At 33.2% G+C, this 21,416-nt stretch overlaps 1 protein-coding gene across 1 annotated transcript in view; it reads left to right on the forward strand.

Moving 5' to 3' along the window:
• Positions 1 to 960: 960 nt before the first annotated feature.
• The window catches only part of LOC101899294 (ras-related and estrogen-regulated growth inhibitor-like protein), a 60,906-nt gene continuing 40,450 nt past the window's right edge, over positions 961 to 21,416 (forward strand). The window contains exon 1 of the mRNA XM_005181541.4: positions 961 to 1,775. The gene's annotated coding sequence lies outside the window, so the exon portion shown is untranslated. The remainder of the gene's footprint in view (positions 1,776 to 21,416) is intronic.

Genomic DNA, 21,416 nt, shown 5'->3' on the forward strand with positions numbered 1-21,416 from the left:
GCGTTGATTTTTTAGAAAATATTTTTGAAATGACTTCATATAGGCGTGGATTTTTAAAAAAAAATATTTTTGAAATGACTTCATATAGGCGTGGATTTCTAAAAAATATTTTTGAAATGACTTCATATAGGCGTGAATTTCTAAAAAATATTATTAAAATGACTTCATATAGGCGTGGATTTCTAAAAAATATTTTTGAAATGACTTCATATAGGCGTGAATTTCTAAAAAATATTATTAAAATGACTTCATATAGGCGTGGATTTCTAAAAAATATTTTTGAAATGACTTCATATAGGCGTGAATTTCTAAAAAATATTATTAAAATGACTTCATATAGGCGTGGATTTCTAAAAAATATTTTTGAAATGACTTCATATAGGCGTGGATTTAAAAAATTCAAATTCGTTGCAAATGGTGGAGGGTATTCAGCTTTTTTACTTGTTACATATTTGTTTAGAGATTTTGTGGTCGTGAACATTTTTAAAGTATTTTTTTTTTTTTTGAGATTTTGGGGTTGTGGAGGTTGTGGGGTCGTGGAGTTTCCAAAAAGACATTTTAAAGATTTTGGGATCGTAGACGTTTTTAAATATTTGCTCGTGGAAATATTTTGGGGTCGTGAATTTTTTTTTAAATTTGGTTCTTTTTTTGGAAAATTCAAAAACAAAAAAATGAGAATTTGAAAACCCGACGATGTTTAAACGCTCTTTTTTTGAAAGACCCAATAATTATTTAAAAAATTTAAATTAATTTTTTTTTTTTAAATGTATTAAAGAAATATCGAATCAACGGCACTTCTCTTAGCTAAACCCAACCATTTAGGTCCCACAAGAAAAACAAAAATTCTGGCTAGAAAGCAATTCCACTCAAATTGTGGGAATATTTCAATTTCAAAACACACAGAAATGATGTGAAAACATCTTGTCGTCTATATCAGCGATAACGGCTGGGAAAAGCAAAACAGTTTTATATGAGATATCGTCGGAATAAGATGTGTTGAGCGGAAAGCACACCTAGAAAAAAACACAAATTTTGAAACAGCACAAAAATATACCAACAGCAACAACAAAAGAAAATATTTATAAAAATAACAACAAAGTCTTTCGCAATAGCAAATAAAATTTTGGAAAAATTATTGGAAATTTTGAAACCGTTTACAAAATCAAATCACAAAACGGCTTTCGGCAAAAAAGCTTATTCAGTTTTCCCATACCAAACAAAAAAAATTGGGGGGAAAACCAACGATTTGATATTTTATATAAAAAAAAATCTATTCAAATTTATGGCATTTTCAGTTACAAGTGAAAGTGTTAACCATTAAATGCCCACAGAAAAAAAAATCGATAAATAGAAAAAAATTTGAAACATATTTTTTTCTGAAAATTACCAAATTGAGATTAAATTAAAACCTTTTTGTGAAACCCAAGAGAAAAATCAACAACAACAACAAAGTTCTAGAGTACCAAACAAAGAAAATGTTAAATAATTTACATTCAAACTGTGAACAAGTGAAAAAAGCCAAGAAATTGTGAAAGCCAGTTATTTGAAAACAAAAAGATATTCAAAAAAAAAAAGACCCGTTACCAAGAGGAAATTTTTGTGCCATTAAAAAAAGCAAAGTGTTTACATTTTACACATTTTAAATACATTTTTATTAACAATCAAGAAAATAAATTAATTATTATCAATTACAACATCTGAAGTTGTCCTTATCTCTCTGTCTCTCTCGCTCCCGCACTCAATTGGAATTTGGAATATTCATTGACATTCAACAGGTGAGTTTGAAGCATCATCTCTTGGTTGTTGTCTTTCAACCAATTTAGTTTTAATTAAATTTGAGACCTAGTCTGCGTACTTGACATCTTTTTGCTGTTCACACATTTAAGTTTTTTTTTTATTTTTTATTCATTTTGTTTGATTTATAAATATTTTGAATTTTAACTGTCTTGACGCAATGTTAGTAGGAGAACGGTTATTTTATGACAATTAAATAAAGCACAAAAAGACCGATAAGAGAGGATTTTGTGATAGTTTACACTCAAGAAAATATGTTAGTTTAAAAGCATTTTTTTGCGAAACATTTTGGAAATTTGAAAAATTTGAGCTTTTTTGTGTTCAAAGGATTTATGAAATTTAGTACACCTATATAGAACCGCAGTCACGACCCAAATGGCGTACAAAAATATTACGATGCTCTAGATTTGGAAAAAAACTTGAAAACGCCCTTTACCATATACTTGATTCACGTTTATTTAAAATTGTTGCCCATTGTGGGAGAGGTACGCAAAGGACCGACATTAAAATTTTTTCAGTAACACCTAAGTTTAAAAAAAAAATATTTTTTTTTTTTTTAATTTTGACCTTTTGTTTTAGAAGGATAACAAAAATTGATACTAAACAAATATCTTGATTGGCGGATTTTAGATTAAATGCTGTAAACGGTCCTTTTAATATTTTAAAAATATTTTGACCATTTGCAGGTCGATGTAGATATTTGCCAAAAAGGACCCGATATATTTCACATCTTTACAAGATGTATTATTGGCAAAATTTTTAAGATTATTCATTTTCCGAATGTGTCACAAATGTTGCCATTTGTTTTATATTAGCTTTGTTTTTATTTTGAATTTCAACCTTTGTTGAGAAGGTATCAGAAAAAAAGTCTAAAAAATAAGTATTTTGCCACCGGTAGTGTCTTAAAAAAAAAAAAAACTTTAAAAGCCTCAAGCTCTTATAAGACCGAAAAAAAAATCTTAAAAATATCCATCTTAAATTCAAACAAAAAAGAGGACATAATTCTTAAATCCACGTTTGTTGAGCCTCAAGAAAAAATATTGAAAATATCCACATCCCTAGCTAAAATATGTAAAAGAATCAGGGTTTGTAGTCGCCCATGGGAAAGTGTTAAGAAACACATTAAAGAAACATATAAAAAATTTGTGGCTCTAAAAAAAACTCTTAATCTAGATTTAAAAAATTAAATCAAATTTTTGACTCCGAAAAAGAATTTATCTATTTGGCTCTGAAAATCTTCGCTAAAAACCCAAGTCTTTAACATCCTCAAAAATATTGGGTTGTTGGGAATATTGAGGGAATTTGACGCTAATTTCACATTTTATATGCGTTATGGTTATTCAAAATGTTGACCCTTTGTGGGGGAGGTACCAGAAGAAGTGATCCGTTCTATCCGTTCTTCATACCATATCTTGTGGTAGTGGAAATATTAAGATATGCGGAATTTAAAGACAATTGGACTTTTATTTCCAATTTTGTAAAAGTTATAATTATTTAAAATTCTGACCCTTCGTGGGACAGGTACTTTCTGAAGTGGGCCGATATTGACAATTTTTCCACATAGCACAGATACAAAAATTGGAATTCGGCGGATCCTTTCTCTTTTTATGAGGTAAATTACATTCTTTGAAAATTCTTCATACCATATCTTGTGGTAGTGGAAATATTAAGATATGCGGAATTTAAAGACAATTGGACTTTTATTTCCAATTTTATATAATCATTTAAAATTCTGACTGATACAAATATTGGAATTTGTAATGTTTGAAAAAATTCGGCGGATCCTTTCTCTTTTTATGAGGTAAATTAGGTACCAGAACGAGTGGAGCAATACTGTCCATCTCCGAACTCGATCTGAGTTCCATAGTAATGTTACGATGTACCAAGTTTGGAACAATTCAGATAGTTGGATATAAATAGGCAGCCAGAGAGACAGGCAGACGAATGGGCGGACACCGCTAAAACTGAACTGGGTTTGGTCCAAAGAGACGTAGGGCCTAAAATCGTTTTTTCAATGACTATCTGTATCCACATTTGTGATCCTGAAAAAAATTTAAAAATTCCCGGCTCTGAAACGCCCCCTGTTTTGTGGATTTGAAAAAATCTTTAAATTTTTAAATATTTTAAAAATTCTCTTTTTTTGGCTCCAAAACAATGAAAATCGACAATTTGTCGGCCTAGAAACATATGCATCCTTTTGTGACTGTGGAAAGAAGACTCAATCCTAGAATACAAAATTTCTGTCGCTTAAAATTCAACTTGGTGGCTCTGGTAGACCTAAAAATATATCTTTAAAATTCCACATTTTTGGCTCTAACAGTGATTTAAGGGAACAGAATGTTGGTTTATTAAAAACAGAATTGAAAAAAACCTTGTTTGTGGTCCTAACAATTTTTCAAAATACTCCTCAAAAATTCAAATTTGTAGGTCTAATGTCTTAAAAAAATCACGTTTCGGGGTTTTATATTTCTTCAGTAAAAAATTCTTAAAAAGCTTACATTTTTCCCCACACATCTCTAACGGTGATTTTGCACTTTAAGCTTCTTGCTAAATTTTTTCAATAGATTTTAGGATAATCGGTCTCTTTGTGTTCTAAGAGAGCTGGATGTGGCAATTTCAAAAGTAGCTCAAATAAAATTATTCAAAACGTTTTTTTTTTGTGACATCATGTAAAGAGAAACGAGATTCTTGACAGATTTTTGGGGCCAAAAATACATTGACCTTAAAAGTATCCCATTTTTTTTGTCTAAGATTCTGAGCCAATTTTTTTATTTTCTCCAGTTCCAATTTGATTGGAAGTGAAGTTTTTTTTATGTTGGAATTTTTAAGGAGATGTGAAATCTCCTTAAAAATTCCAACATAAAAAAAACTTCACCTTCATTGTCGTCACATTACGTAAAGCCCTTACAGATTTTTGATATTAGACGCTTCCAATGTAACCTAGACAATATGTTCTCTCTCCAAAAAAACTATAACTCCCCAGGGAATATGCTCTGCATATCCTTTTGGCTTCTTGTAAATAGAACACATGCCATATTTATTTATTTTTTCTTGCAAAAATTCTTGCCAACTATAAATAAATAAAAGAAGCTGGCAAGATAATTAGACCTCCTGCCGTGTAGTTGTAATCTCAATCATAACACGTGTCTCTAATGCAAGACAAGGTAGGGGTGGGGGCAGGGGAGGTGCTGGCATTGGAGGAAAAAAAGTAGGTTGCTGGCAATTACTTTTATTTATGCATAATCAAATTGCATTGTAATTAATTAGATGAGAGCGCGTTTCGAAGTTGTTGCTTCTCTTTTTTTTTTTTTTTTTTTGAAGAGAACATTATGGGGCAAAAGGGGGAGATTGGTGCAAGAGGATTACGTTTTAAATATCACCTTAAATGGCACAAAATTTAAACTTAAGTTACTTATTGTTACAAGATTTTCCGGGAAAGCCAAATTACAATCCTCAGCAAAGGGAGACCTTTTGTTGAAATTTTAGGAAAATTTTGGTTTCGAAAAAAAATTTGGAATTCAGGAAAATTTTCATTTATCTCTTCTGCTAATTAAGTGTTAAATGTTTCCCCCCAAAAAAAAAATTCCATATCATTTGCGTTTAGATATTCCAGCATGCCACACATGTCGGTTTGCCGGCATGCCTGCCATTCTTCCCTCTGCCATTGAAACGCCTTGCCTAATGACAATTAATTGTTTCCTGGCAATAAAGGCAGTGATTCGCTTAAATACCCAGTGATGACTTCCGCTTAAAAATTAATCAACTGTTGATTATTTTTTTTTTTTCGGGAAAAGAAGAAATTTCCATTGCCTCGGTTTATGGAAGGCACATATTTTCCCACAAGACATACATAAATACATACATATGTATATAAATCCATACACATGTACCCTAACAAACGTCATATGTGAAGCTATACACATAACTATTAGTAACACGTGCTTGGATACTCAATGTTATTGCAGGCTCAAGCCACCCACTCACATGCATTCTCCCTTCTATTTTTATGTGTGTATGTGTGTAATAACCCCCCTAACCTTTCGACAGACAAAACTCATTGAGAAAATGGTATAGAAGCCCAGCTGGATATGTGGTAAATGGACCCAGAAACAAAAACTAATTTTAAGCACGTGAAAATGGCAGAACAGCAGCAGCAGAATCGTAAATTCAGCAACTTCAATTCATTGAGAGTTCGTGTGTCACAATGCTGCAAAAATCCCACACACACACAGGACAACCACGCATTCTAAGGACATCATGTGTGTGTGTTGGTTGGTAAAAATAACACAACAAAACAAAAAAATCACAATGCCTTCCAGCCAGCGACCACCCATCATGGTCACAAGTTAGCAACAAGTAAAAGAAAAAATGGAAAAATTTTCATGGGAACTATAGCCGCATGATGAGCTGATGATGATGGCGGTGGTGGGAACTTTTGACTTTTGTTATTGACACATGACACTAATGTTGCGAACAATGTTTATGGGATTAGTTGAGGGTTTTTGGAAAAATAGGGGAAAATTGTAGGGGAAAACTCATTAATGAATTAATATGGAAAAAGAGAAAAAGGGGGAGAGTGAAGGACATTTTCAAGGGAAACCATACAGAATGAGATGAAAAAATTGCAACCAACTTCAGACTGCTGTCATTTCTAAGCCACTCGTCCGACAACTGTTAAAATTATTCCAGCGACAGCTCATTATATTGTTTGCAAGCGGACAAAAGCATTTTGGTGAGAATTTTCCAGAAAATAAGTTATTCGCGATGGAATTTAAGCGTGATAGTGTGATTTCTTTATATTTGGCTGGAAAAACACAAGTGGCTATCGTTAGAGCACTCCAGCATTTAAATGTAAATAAATCTTTTTGTCTCGACATCAACATCAGCAGAAATGACTCAAAAAGTAAAGAAGCGACTTGATCGAAACCCGTGTCGCAGTAGCCGAAAAATGGCTCGTGAGCTGAATATATCGTAATATTCCATTCGGCAAATATTGAAAAATGAGATCGGGGTAAAGCCATTGACATTCCAAAAAGTGCAAGAATTTATACCGCAATTTATGGTGAACTGCCGAAAACATTCGTAGTCCCGTAGTTGGTAAACAAAGAAACTTATCGTGTTTACTTTCCAAAGAGGTCATCTGAAAATGTGCACCTTCGGTTGGCCACCAGAACTCAAGCGCCGGCCATGGTGATGATGTGGGCCGCCATAACAAGATCGATGATCGCTCACCGCTCGTATTAATCGACCGTGGCATCAGAATAAATGCCGAATATTATCGCGAAAATATTCTAGAGGCTGCATCAAGGCCTTGGACACGCAAAATTTTTGGCCGCAGACCTAGGACATTCCAACAGGACTCAGCATCATCGCACTCAGCACGCGCCAACCAAGAATGGTTACAAAATGAGGTTCCTTGCTTCATTTCCAGCGCACAATGGCCACCAAAATCTCCGAATACCAATCCGTTGAACTATTGTGTCTGAAGAATTTTGTAAAGAAAGGTTGGCTGTTATTGTCTGTGGTTAAGATACGGAGGTGGATTTGGAACTATGTGCTAAAAATGTTCGAATATTACTAAGTGGTACTAAATTTGGTATTGAGCGATGGGATAAAGCTGGAATTCTTAAACTTCATATTGGGAGTTCTTTTGGTATCTAGAATTGAGATATGGAGTTGGGTTTCGGAATGTGTGCTATTATAATTATACGAATCGACCATTTGGAGGTGGACTTTTCTTTGACAATGTTGCGGGCACTTGCTAGTCTATAATAAAAATAAAAAAAAATATAATAAAAAGTTCTTCGTATAGCAATAATACTATTTATTAAAATAATAATTTTTTAATTTGAAATATTTATTTTGAAATATTTATTTTGAAATTAAAAAAAAAAATATATACTCATATTTCCTCTTCACCAACAATAATTTTTATCTTTTGTAAATTTCGCCTAGCATTCCCTAATTGGCAATCACATCTGTAAATTTCTTCCATGAAAGCTGGCAGCCATCCCAGCCACCCTGCCATCCACCCAACCTCTTAAAAAGAGGTCAATGTGTTAAGTATTGGCCAAAAACACTTTAGATCTTGCATTGCTTGTGGCTTCACCAAAACCAGGCAACAGACAGCCAGGCCACCAAGTTCTCCACTTGTTGAAAACATGTTAAGTGTGTGTGTGTACATTTCCCTGGCCAAATGTTGGTTTGGATAATTTCCCACTATGAAAATGGTACAATTTTCCCCCACCAATCGAATCGACCATTCCAGAGAGATATGGGTTGTTATGAATCGTATTGCTGTTTTCATTTCATAATTCAATATTTTTGATAGACATAATTGGGCCATCGTGTAATGAAGGCAACAGGGATATTGAGGAATTTTATGGAATATGGGAATCATTTGCAGTTTCTCTCACAGGGTGTTACATCTCAAAATTAAGTGGGAAATGTGGGTAAATTGGGTTAGATTGTTTTGCAAGACATTGAAAAGCCAAAAGTGGAAGGAAGATCAAGAGCAATATTGGAGAAATAGGAATGTGCCGGATATCAAGTATCAGAGATTTTAAGCAGATTTTTTGAAATTCTTTTATAGAAGAAATACCTTTAAGAGCGGCTTCTCCTGAGGGTCTGTTTTAAGACTTCTAGAGGTGTTTGGAATTTTTTTTAGAAAATCTTTTTGTATGGAATGGTTGTATTGGAAGACTTCCCTATTTACCGAAGATTTTGAGAATATCTTCTATTAATGGAAAACATAGAGCTATGCAATATGTTTTATGGAAAATAACTATTTTTCATTTTCAAATCTTGCTATGCGGAATTTTGGCCCATTCCCGGCGAAGCGCTTGCTTGAGGTGATCGACACTTTGGTATTTTTTAGTGCCAACCTTGCTTTCCAAAATACTCCAGACACAATAGTCCAACTGATTGTTATCCGGAGATTTTGGTGGTCATTGTGTGATGAAAATGAATCGAGAAACCTCATTTTGTAACCATTCTTGGGTGGCGCGTGCTGACTCCTCTTGGAATGTCCAAGGTCTGTGGTCAAAATGTTTACGTGCCCAAGACTTTGATACACCCTCCACAATATTTTCGCGATAATATTCGGCACTGGCTGTTATGGCTGCCAACACCATCACCGTGGCCGGCGCTTCAGTTCTGGTGGCCAACCGAAGGTGCACGTTTTCAATTGACCTCTTTGGCAAAAAAACACCATCATTTTGTATGTTTACAGACTGCTGGACAACGATTGTTTTCTCAGAGGAGACGGAGAAACCCAAATTTGGCAGTTAACCACATTCGGCCAAGCGAAGCAACTCTTTAGCTCTTTTGAGTCTATTTTCTTTCTGTTGCGGTGTAAGTTCTTGCACTTTTTGAAATTTCAATGGCTTTACGCCGTCTTCATTTTTCAATATTTGCCGAATGGAATATTGCGATATGTTCAGCTCACGAGCCATTTTTCAGCTTTTGCGACGCGGGTTTCGATCAAGTCGCTCCTTTACTTTTCGAACCATTTCTGCTGATGTTGCTGTTTTCTTACGTCCAATTCCTTGACGCCGGGGGGCTACGCTACCAGTATCATGGTTACGAGCGAAGGTACGAGACACAAAAGATTTATTGACATTTAAATACGGGAGTACTCTAACGCTAGCCACCTGTGGTTTTCCAGCCAAATATAAAGAAATCACACTATCACGCTTGAATTCCGCCACAAATAACTTTTTTTTCTGGAAAATTCCCACCAAAATGCCGCTTGTAAACAATATAATGAGCTGCCACTGGAATAATTTTAACAGCTGTCGGACGAGTGGCTTAGAAATTACAGCAGTTTGAAATTGATTGCAGTTTATTTCCATCTCACCCTGTATAGCCCATCTTCGGTCTAAGTTTTATAATAATATTACGATGTGTCAATTTTGGACCAAATCAGATACTTCTTTCGGGAATAATCGTGCGAATCAGCTAGATAGCCAGAAGATAAACAGGCGTACGAACCTGTCTAGATCAATTCGAAATGTCCTAAAACGAATTTGGTCCAAAGAGACCTTAGTCCTTAGGTCTCTGTTATTTCGATTAGGCACGTTTTGGCAGTATCATGAGATATACCTTCTGAAGACACATGGCTTAGGATATATTTACAATATTTTTGTTTTTTTTTTTGTCCTGATATTTAGGAACAATTAGCAAAAAAGTTCTTGCCTGGTTTTTTACTTTTTTTTGTCTTTTACCAGCTGATGTTTTGAATTTATTCCAAATATTTTTGCCTCTCTGCTTCTGGCATTTACATACCCAAGAGTATCATATAAACATGCCAAACAACCACCCTTCGATTTGAAAATCCATTTCAAATCCATTCTGAAATTCCAATGCTATTTATAATTGCCATCATTTATAGCGGTCAGAATGGCGCCCAACGGTATCGTGAAAGGCTTGGTTGAAGAATTCGCCACAAGTTATTTGCCTCGATATTCGCTTGTTTTTGCTCTCTCTGTCTGTCTGTCTTTCATGGGAGTCTATAAAAATCGCTCTCTCTCTCTGTCTTTCATGGTAGTCTATAAAAAATCCCAAGAAAAATATTTTGAGTAGCTCCCAAATAGAGTATCCATAGAGATCATTCAATGTGTATGTGTGTGTGTATGTGGGGCTTTTGCTGAATATCTGAGTTTTTGGTATAGATGTGTTCTGTTTTTCTATTTCTTTGTTGCTATTGTTGTATCCGTTTTGATACGTGTGCTATGCGTCACTTTCATGGTTTTGTGTATGTTGCTTTGTGCCATTCTTCGGTGTTTGGTATTTTGTCGTTTGCCTTATGTCAACACTTGGCAGAACGTTTTTTTTTTTTGGCAGAACGTTTTTTTGGACATTTTTTTTTTTTTGGTTATTTTTTGTGATATTTTTTTTTTCTAGATTTTCACATTTGAATTTTTTTGATTTTAATTTTTTGGTTTTTTTTATTTATGTGTGTATATATGCTAGTTGGCTTGGTTCCATTTTTTTATATCTATATGTATGCCTCCTCATATATGAAATATTGTTCGACGATCTGTGAAAGCAATGATTATGAAAATAAAGAAGAAGCAAGGAAAACGAAATAAAACATATATATGTATATATATATATGAAAACGTAAGTGTTCACACTCATTGTCGTCAATATTCATAATTGCGCATTTGTTGTTGACAAAAGCAAAAAATCGGCACCGGACATTCTTTTGGAATGATTTTCCACAGCAAAAAAAAAAAAATTGATAAAAAAAGTAGAGGAAAACAAAAAATGGAAATGGTGTTAAGGTTAATTGGGTTCAAAGGTTCTCCACTCTTGTTAGAAGGTATAAAAAAGTTACATTTGCTTATCAAAATTTGGAGTCATTTTCAATTGAATTTTTAATTTAAGATTTCAAAATTTGCCCATTAACCCCCTGGTTTTTCCTTTCCTTCTTTCCCATTTCTGGACCCATTTTTTAATTGAAAATTTCAAAATTTGCCCATTGACCCCCTAGTTTTTCTTTTCCTTCTTTGCCATTCCTGGGTCTATTTTTTTAATTAAATATTTGAAATTTTAAAAATCCGCCCATTGACCCCTGGTTTTCCCATCTCCTTTCTTCCCATACACATTCCCTGTTTATTGTCAACATATTTTTTTGTTTTTAAATAAAAAAATGTTTTTCTTTCTCTCCTCATAATTTTTTTTTTGTCATAAAAAAATGCAACAAAAACAAAACAAGGAAAGAAAACATCTGTTTTTAATCGTTAACATGTTCCTGCTGAGTAAATTGTTCGTTTTTTTTTTGCTACTTCATTTCATGACAATCTGCTGATCGTTTGTACATTTTACGGCCAAACGCCATTTCATTCTCACAACATTTAATTTGCCATCACCAGAGCTGACCGCCTGGCTGATTCATCAGCAAACTGTGAATCGGCCAATCAATCTTTTTCTGTAGTCTTGAGTGAAAAATATTTTCGCCATATGATACAGCCGCACATACCAAACTGCGGGACATCCCGCAGTTTAGTGTCATGCTGGGCTCCTATACGTGATCTGATTGGAAAATTTTTAGGGTTATAACAAATTATTGGCGAATACTTAGATATTTAAAAATGCGATCAGAAGGGGCAAAATATTCCATTGAAATTGAGATGGTCATGAGACAAGGCAGTTAGGAGCAAAAACAAAAAAATAATAATAAATAAATAAAAAAATAAAAATATTATCAAAAAAATCAATTATTAAAAGATATATGAAATAATAATAATAATAATAATAATAATTATAATTATAATAATAACAATAATAATAATAATAATAATAATAATAATAATAGTAATAGTAATAGTAATAATAATAATAATAATAATAATAATAATAATAATAATAATAATAATAATAATAATAATAATAATAATAATAATAATAATAATAATAATAATAATAAGAATAATAATAATAATAATAATAATAATAATAATAATAATAATAATAATAATAATAATAAAATAATAATAATAATAATAGTAATAATAAAAATAATAGTAATAATGGTAATAATAATAATAATAGTAATAATAATAATAATAATAATAATAACAATAATAATAATAATAATAATAACAATAATAATAATAATAATAATAATAATAATAATAATAATAATAATAATAATAATAATAATAATAATAATAATAATAATAATAATAATATCACTATTTTTATTAATAAACAAAAATTTTCAAAAAGGATATCAAAATTAAAAAATGAAAAAAAAAAAATAAAATAAAAAATAAATATTTTTTTAATGATTTCTTATTCAAAACTAAGAAGTTTTTTGGTTTGGAATAGACCTAAAGAGAGCAAGTTTACGGTTTAACGTATACGTGCCGACGTTGATCATATATTTACTTGAAATGGCTTTCCTTTTCACTGAAAATTTCCCAACATTAAGCACGTCTCAAATGTGAAAAAAACACATAAATTATTAAAATATGATCTTAGCAAAAACTCTAAATTTATAATTTTTTTATAAACAAGCGTTTATCGAGTTATTTATTTAAGCTAAATAAGTTCCTCTATAATTATACCCTTCTGAGAGGAGAACTTAATTTTGAGTGTAATCATGTTAATATTCACCCAGCTCTCCAAAAACCCTTCAATAACTTTATCAGAAATCATATCCCTGTAGAAAAACTATGAGAGACCATTCTTCTCATTAAGGTCTTCAATACAAAAATCGAGCTATTAACTAAAAAATGTCTCTGTGTAATTTTTTTAACGAATTTTTATTTATTTATTTTTTTTTTTTTTTTGTTTTGAAAGGCTGATAAAAAAAACCGTTAAATTTTGTTTTGCTTCAAAAAATGTTAATAAAAATTTGCTTGGTTTTTATTTGGGAGAGGCCCAGAAAGAGAGAGCGAGCTGCCCAGTGTACTCCTCTACGTATACATGCCAATATTGATCATACGCTCCTTTTTGGCAATATTATTCTTAGCTATATTTATTTTAAATTCCACATTGTTTATGGGCTATAATAGGATTTATGACAAGACAGATTGTGTGAAGAGGCGTATTGCGACACGTATGCATGCCAATATTGATTATACGCCATTTCACCGAGAAATTCTTAAATAAATATTTATGATCAATAAAAGGGTGTATTAACACGAGAGAGTAAGAGAGAATGTGATTCAGAGAGGATGAAATATTTTTTTAATACGTTTTCATTTATAATTTTGGAACAGGTACAACATCGGCAAAACGATGCGTATACATGCTGACATATATCATACGCTCCATGGGACATTTACTCTTTTATTTTTGAGCTTACTTAAAATTCAAAAAAAAAAAAATACCTCTACAGAACGAAACGATAAATTCAATTTTGTCTCTAAAAATTTGAAATTAAAAAATCAATATAAATTCTAGATTTTGCCACAAAAGATTTTATTATGGTATAACCGATAATTGCAGAGGGTACATGGGTGATACTCTACGTATACGTATTGGCATATTTCATACGCTCAATATTATTTTTACACCCTTAGCCATATGACTAGAGAGGGCATATATCATTTGATATGTCCAAAACGTGCCTCATCGAAAAAATAAGATTTTAGACCCTCTGCCTCTTTGGACCAAATCCATTTTAAGACCATTAGGGTCGTTTTAGGGTTGTCCGTCTGTCCGTTGTCTGTTTGGCTGGTGTGCACGATATCACTCGAAGGGAGTATTCGCTTTGTTCCAAACTAGGTACATCGAAATATTATTATCAGAATTAGTTCGAAATGGAAAATGGGCAATATCGGTCCACTGCTTCGGGTACCTTCCCCACAAAAGGTCAACATTTTTTCATAAAAAAAATTTTCCTCATAGAACAAGAAAGGATCATATAATCTTGCGCAAATTTTGCAAATCCTAAAAAAATCCTAGCTTCCGAAGGAAATCCAGTACGTTGATAAAAATTTTACTCAAATGTATATTATGTCTGCAGGACTTTTGGTATTGAAAAAAGGCCATGTAAGTCCACGTTTTGGTATAGCCCCCATACAATGGTACCTCCATATTTTCGGTATTTTGTTGATTTAAGCGACATTATTACCCGGAATTGTTTCAAATTTGGTATTTAAAGTTTGTAATGGATACTACAGCCTATGACAGAAAATTGTCCGTCCAGGTCCACGCCTTCGTATGGCCCCCATATAACGGCAACTCCCAATATTCGGTATTTTAATGGTTTTAGCGGCATTATTTACCGGAATTGTTTCAAATTTTGTATTTAAAGTTTGTAATGGATACTTCAGCCTATGACAGAAAATTTTCCGTGCAGGTCCACGCCTTCGTATAGTCCTCATATAAAGGTACCTCCCGATATTCGGTATTTTAATGATTTTAGCTAGATTATTCACCGGGAATGTTTCAAATTTGGTATTTTAAGTTCGTAATGGATACTCCAGCCTATGACTGAAAATTGTCTGTGCAGGTCCATGTCATCGTATAGCCCTCATATGACGGTACCTCCCGATATTCGTTATTTTAATGATTTTAGCTACACCGAATTTTTTTTGAGTATTCTAATGGCTTATGACAAAAGTTGCTTATGCAGGTCCACGTCATCAAATAGACCCTAATATAACGGCTGCATTCAGTATTTTTAAGATTTTACCAGAATTTTTTAAAGAATTTTATTTTATTATTATTATTATTTTTTTTTTTTTTGAAAATTGCCAAATTCGTTCCAATGGTGGAGGGTATTCGAAGATCGACCGGCCAGATTTTTCACTTGTTAAAATTAAAAAAAAAAAAATAAATAAATCAAAAATAGATTCGATTGCGATTACTCAAATTTTCAAAACATAAGCCTCCAATAAGTAGACGTATGCGGATAATTGTTAAAATTAATCATACGCTCTATGGTGGGCGTATACGTCTTACCAACATTCATACGCTTTGTAAACATATTATTTTAAAAATCGAAAAATTTCCCAATTTTAGCTACCTTTATTTCATATTTGATTTCTGCATACTTCAGGACAATATATTCTTCTTTAAAATTGCTAGACTTACAAATAGTCCAAAAATTTAACTTTTTCTGAAAAATTGGAAATTTAAAAAATATTATCCATAAAAATAACCAATTATATTTAAGTCTTTAAATTTGAAATTTTAAGTTGCATTAATTTGCCTTTTTTGGCTAAAGAAAGATAAACAACAGTTTGAGTCATTCAAGGCGTATACATGCCGACATTAATCATACGTCCCATCCCCATTGGCAAAATTGTGTATTAATCATGAATTTATTTCAATTTTGAAATAATAATTCAAATAAACCACACGTATGGTCATTCATCCTCCAATATTCAAATAATTGTTTATTTTCTTAATCCAAGAAGAACGTGATTTAATTGCATAAATATTTTTATTGTTTGCTATTGATTCTGATGAAACAAAATTTAATTTCATTTTCGGTTTACTAGGATAGCAAATGTCTTCTCCTCCCCCTCCAAGGAGAGTAATTTTGTTTGAAGCTTAGCGCACGTGTAGCATTTTTGCTGCTCGGGAAAAGACACTTGTATCCATGGCAAACCAGTTATGAATATTAAATTCTTTTGAAACAGCGTCAATAATTTAAATTAAACTTTTTTTGTCTAGAGACAGAGTTGACTAATTAAACAAGCATACACAGACACACAAATGCCAGAAGTTGAAGTAGAAAAACATGTGTCAATTTTATTATTTTAATTATCAAAAAAAAATAATTGAAATTCTTTTTAACTGCTTAGAACATGGAACACATTTGTTTGCTCCCCCCTTTCCCTTTTCTATACCTCTTTATGGAATTTCTTGCATTACACTAATCACGAAAAAATTCCCCACTTTTATGATCTATTTTTATAAAGAAATAAAAGTGTAAATATTTGCACAAAAACATTCCAAACATTCCAATGGAATCATACCTCTCTTTTTTTTTTGTTCGCAATTGTCATTCTTTCGCTTGAGGCCTATAAACAGCGACATTATTCGTTTTTTCCTTATAAACAACCGTAAATGTCAACTTGACAAAGAAAATTGTTTTAAACAAAAAAAACAGCAACTTCTTAAAAAATAAATCTCTGAATACACACGGGCAACAACAATCAAACAGAAAAAACATACGTAAATTCCGAATAAATACAAATGTCGCGTTTAAAGAAGAAGAGAATGAAGAAAACAAGATTTTGAAATATATTTTACAAAATGCTGACTTATTGTGTTTCTTATCTACCTTTCTCGTCGTCGTCGTCGTCAGAGATAAACTTGATAAAGAGACACCAACGAAAAAGGTAAAGAATCCAACTGACATTTAAAAGCAGAATTTGTGATAGCCATTATAATTATGTATGATATTTAAATGATCTGGGAGGGGGTTTTGTTGTTATTGCTGTTTTTTGGATTTGATAATAGTTAAATGAGATTACACACAGGGGTACAAAAGAATTTCCTTAATAGGTAATTTTTTTGGTCTGTGGATTTGAATGTCAATTGGAATTTTTGAAGCCATTTTCAATTTTGTTTTTTTTTTTATAATTTTTTTTCGAAAGATAGGAATTTTTCTACAAAGCAATATTGTAAGTCTTTGTCATTTTTAAAGAAAGTGTTGTGAAACGGTAGAAAAATAGGCAGTAAATGTTAGCGTATACATGCTGTCGTTAATCATACGTCCATTATCTATAAATGAACTATAGTGTGTATGATTGATGTCGGGCATGTATACGTTCAGAAGTCCTTGCATTTTTCATACCCTCCACTATTAAATAAAGGGTATATCAAGTTTATTATTCCTGTTGCAAGACCTCGAAATATTCATCGGAGATCCCAAAAAGTATACAAGGTGAGATAAAAAAAACTGCAACAATGTCAAACGCCATAACTCTTACATTTTTTTTAATTTTTTAATTTTATTGAAACTTTAGAACTTTAGAAATTTTAGAATAACTTTAGATTTGTCCGAATTGGTCACCATTGGCACGAATTATGGCCTTCAAACGGTCAATGAAACCGTCACACGCTGCCCGAATGTTGCTCTGCGGTATTTTGGCCCATTCCCGGCGAAGCGCTTGCTTGAGGTGATCGAAACTTTGGTATTTGTTAGTGCCAACCTTACTTTCCAAAAAATACTCCAGACACAATAGTCCAACGGATTGGTATCCGGAGATTTTGGTGGCCATTGTGCGCTGGAAATAAAGCGAGGAACCTCATTTTGTAACCATTCTCGGGTGGCGAGTGCTGAGTGCGATGGTGCTGAGTCCTGTTGAAATATCCAAGGTCTGTGGCCAAAATGTTTGCGTGCCCAAGGCTTTAATACACCCTCCAGAATATTTTCGCGATAATATTTGCATTTATTCTAATGTCACGGTCGGTTAATACGAGCGGAGAGCGACAATCGGCTGTTATCGCGGCCCTCATGGCCGGCGCTTGAGTTCTGGTGGCCAACCGAAGGTGCACATTTTCAGCTGACCTCTTTGGCAAGTAAACACGATCATTTTGTTTGTTTACAAACCGCTGGACAACGAAAGTTTTCTCATCTGAGACTGAAAACCCAAATTCGGCAGTTCACCACTTTCGGCCAAGCAAAGCAGCTCTTTAGCTCTTTTAAGTATATTTAACTTTCTTTTGCGGTGTAAGTTCTTACACTTTTTTGGAATTTCAATGGCTTTACCATTCCGAGCTCATTTTTCAATATTTGCCGAAAACATATCGCTGTTCAGCTCACGAGCCATTTTTCGGCCACTGCGACACGGATTTCGATCAACTCGCTTCTTTTCTGTTCCAACCATTTCTGCTGATGTTGCCGTTTTCTTCCATCCACTTCCTTGACGTCAGGCTACACTACCAGTATCACGGTAACGAGCGATGGTGCGAGACACAAAAGATTTATTCACATCTAAATGCTGGAGTGCTCTAACAATAGCGACATGTGGTTTTCCAGCCAAATATAAAGAAATCACACTATCGCGCTTGAATTCCATCACGAATAACTTTTTTGCCTGGAAAATTCTCACCAAAATGCTTTTGTACGCTTGTAAACAATATAATGAGCTGTCACTGGAATAATTTTAACAGCTGTCGGACGAGTGGCTTAGAAATCCAGCGGTTTGAAGTTGGTTGCAGTTTTTTTTTCCTAACCTGTATTTCTTTATATGGAAAAATTTCAAAAATTTCATAAAGAAACGATTTGGAATAGCCCTCAGAGGATTGGTGCCAAAATTAATCATACGTCGGTTTGAGTTTTAATTTAATTGGATTTTTTTTATAGTTTCTAATTTTAAATCATATTTAAATAAAATTATTATTTGAAACCCGTGACACATCTTTAAAGTCTCTATTCAATATAAAGCCTTTATGTGTGTAATACAAGGCGTATAAATGCCGACATCAATCATACGCACCCTAAGTGATTTATTAATCATGAATTTGGTATAATATTGGAATATATATTTCAATTTTTTTCCAAATGACCCATCGCACACATAAATCAGATTCATACTTCGCTCATATTTTCTTAATCAGCAGAAACGTGATCTTGTCAAATAAACAAACAGCATTTTTTTTTGTTGGTGAAAGAAGAGCCAGAAAACGACAAATAATTTACATATACACACAATTTTGAATACAATTTAAGCAAACAAACAAACAAACATGTACGAACTGAAACGAACAAAAAAATATTAGCATAACAAATGGAGAAAAGAGAAAAGTAGGCTCTTGTATTGGTAAATATTGCGTAGATAAATTACAGAAAATCAAATAAAAAGAGAAAAAAATTGAAAAATATTTGTTGAAAAAGTCTAATGAATGAGATAAGAATTGAATTGAATGGCAACATCGTTTACTTAGTTTCACTGGATTTTTCCAAGGCATTTATGTTTATGTTTTTGGTTTTTTTTTTTGGAATTTTGCAATGTTGCGTTTTGTTATGTTTTTCGGATTTGCCCAATCTTTGCCATTAAAGGTTAATGCTACCATTAAATTGTTTTGGAAACAAACATATGGTGATGGATAATTGTGGAATTTCATTATTCTTAAACAGATTCAATTAAATAGCAATTTATGGAATTTGAATGGTATTTGGGCAGAAAATCTATCTACTTTAAAGGGAAATGAATCATGACGATGGAACATAATTGAATAATAAATGCCTAAAATAAGAGATCAATTTTAGTTTGAGTAAATTATGCGCAGTACCGAAAATCAAGTTGAATTATCAATTGAAAATTGGAATTATCAATGAAAACTATGGTTTTCTATGTTAGTGAAAAGCATGTTGAATTCGATAAATTCATACAATACTTTCAAATTCAAACAAAATTCATGTTTAATACCTTTACAATGGGGCGTATGAGCCATGACGTTGAGTATACGCCCTGGATCCAGGAAGTTATGGATATAGGGTGTGATGAAAAAACTGCAAGCAAATTCATACTGATGTAATTTTTAAGCCACTCGTCCGACAGTTGTTAATATTACTCCAGTGACAGCTCATTATGTTGTTTACAAGCGTACAAAAGCATTTTGGTGAGAATTTTCCACAAAAAAAGTTATTCGTGATGGAATACAAGCGTGATAGTGTGATTTCTTTATATTTGGCTGGAAACCCACAAGTGGCTATCGTGAGAGCACTCCAGCATTTAAATGTGAATAAATCTTTTGTGTCTCGTACCTTCGCTCGTTACCGTCACGTCAAGGAAGTGGACGGAAGGAAGAAAACAGCAACATCAGCAGAAATGGTTCGAAAAGTAAAGAAGCTACTTGATCGAAACCCTCGTTGCAGTTGCCGAAAAATGGCTCGTCAGCTAAACATATCGCAATATTTCATTCGGCAACTATTGAAAAATGAGCTCGGGGTAAGCCATTGAAATTCCAAAAAGTGCAAGAACTTACACCGCAACAGAAAGAAAATATACTCAAAAGAGCAGAAGAGTTGCTTCGCTTGGCCGAAAGTGGTGAACTGTCCAATTTGATTTTCTCCGATGAGAAAACATTCGTTGTCCAGCAGTTTGTAAACCAATCGGCAGATCACCACATTCGGCAAAGCGAAGCAACTCTTTATCTCTTTTCGAGTCTATTTTCTTGCTGTTGCGGTGTAAATTCTTGCACCTTTTGGAATTTAAATGGCTTCACCACGAGCTCATTTTTCAATATTTGCCGAGTGGAATATTGCGATATGTTCAGCTCACGAGCCATTATTCGGCTACTGCGACGCTGGTTTCGATCAGGTCGCTTCTTTACTTTTCGAACCATTTCGGCTGATGTTGCTGTGCACCTTCGGTTGGCCACCAGAACTCAAGCGCCGGCCACGATGATGGTGTGGGCCGTAGCGCCATAACAGCGCTCGTATTAATCGATCGTGGTATCAGAATAAATGCCGAATATTATCGTGAAAATATTCTTAAAACCTTGGGCATGCAAACATTTTGGCCGCAGACCTTGGACATTCCAACAGGACTCAGCACGCTCCACCCAGGGATGGTTCCAAAATGAGATTCCTCGCTTCATTTCCAGCACACAATGGCCACCAAAATCTCCGGATACCAATCCGTTGGACTATTGTGTCTGGAGTATTTTGGAAAGCAAGGTTGGCACTAAAAAATACCAGAGTGTCGATCACCTCAAGCAAGCGCTTCGCCGGGAATGGGCCAAAATACAGGAGAGCAACATTCGGGCAGCGTGTGACAGTTTCATTAGCCGTTTGAAGGTCATAATTCGTGCCAAAGATGACCAATTTGAAGAAATCGAAACTTATTCTAAAATTTGATGCTATTTCCGACATTTTTGCTTTCATTTAATAAAATTACAAAAAAAATGTAAAAATTATGGACTTTGTTGCTTACCCTGTATATTCCTACATTATAATAAATTTATGATAAATAAATAACTTGGGTTCGTATGATTGATGTCGATATGTATACGCCTTGTATCACGCACATAAACGCCTTATATTAAATATATACTTTAAAGATGGGTATTAAAAATGAAAAAAAAAAATGATGAGAGTGAATTTTGGATATCAAATAAAAAATTTTATTTTTTTTTTAATGATAATCAACGTATAATTTATTTTAGCTCTAATACGCTCAGGCTTATTCCACACCATT

This window comes from Musca domestica, unplaced genomic scaffold, assembly GCF_030504385.1.
Source record: "Musca domestica strain aabys unplaced genomic scaffold, Musca_domestica.polishedcontigs.V.1.1 19, whole genome shotgun sequence".
Lineage (NCBI taxonomy): Eukaryota > Metazoa > Arthropoda > Insecta > Diptera > Muscidae > Musca > Musca domestica.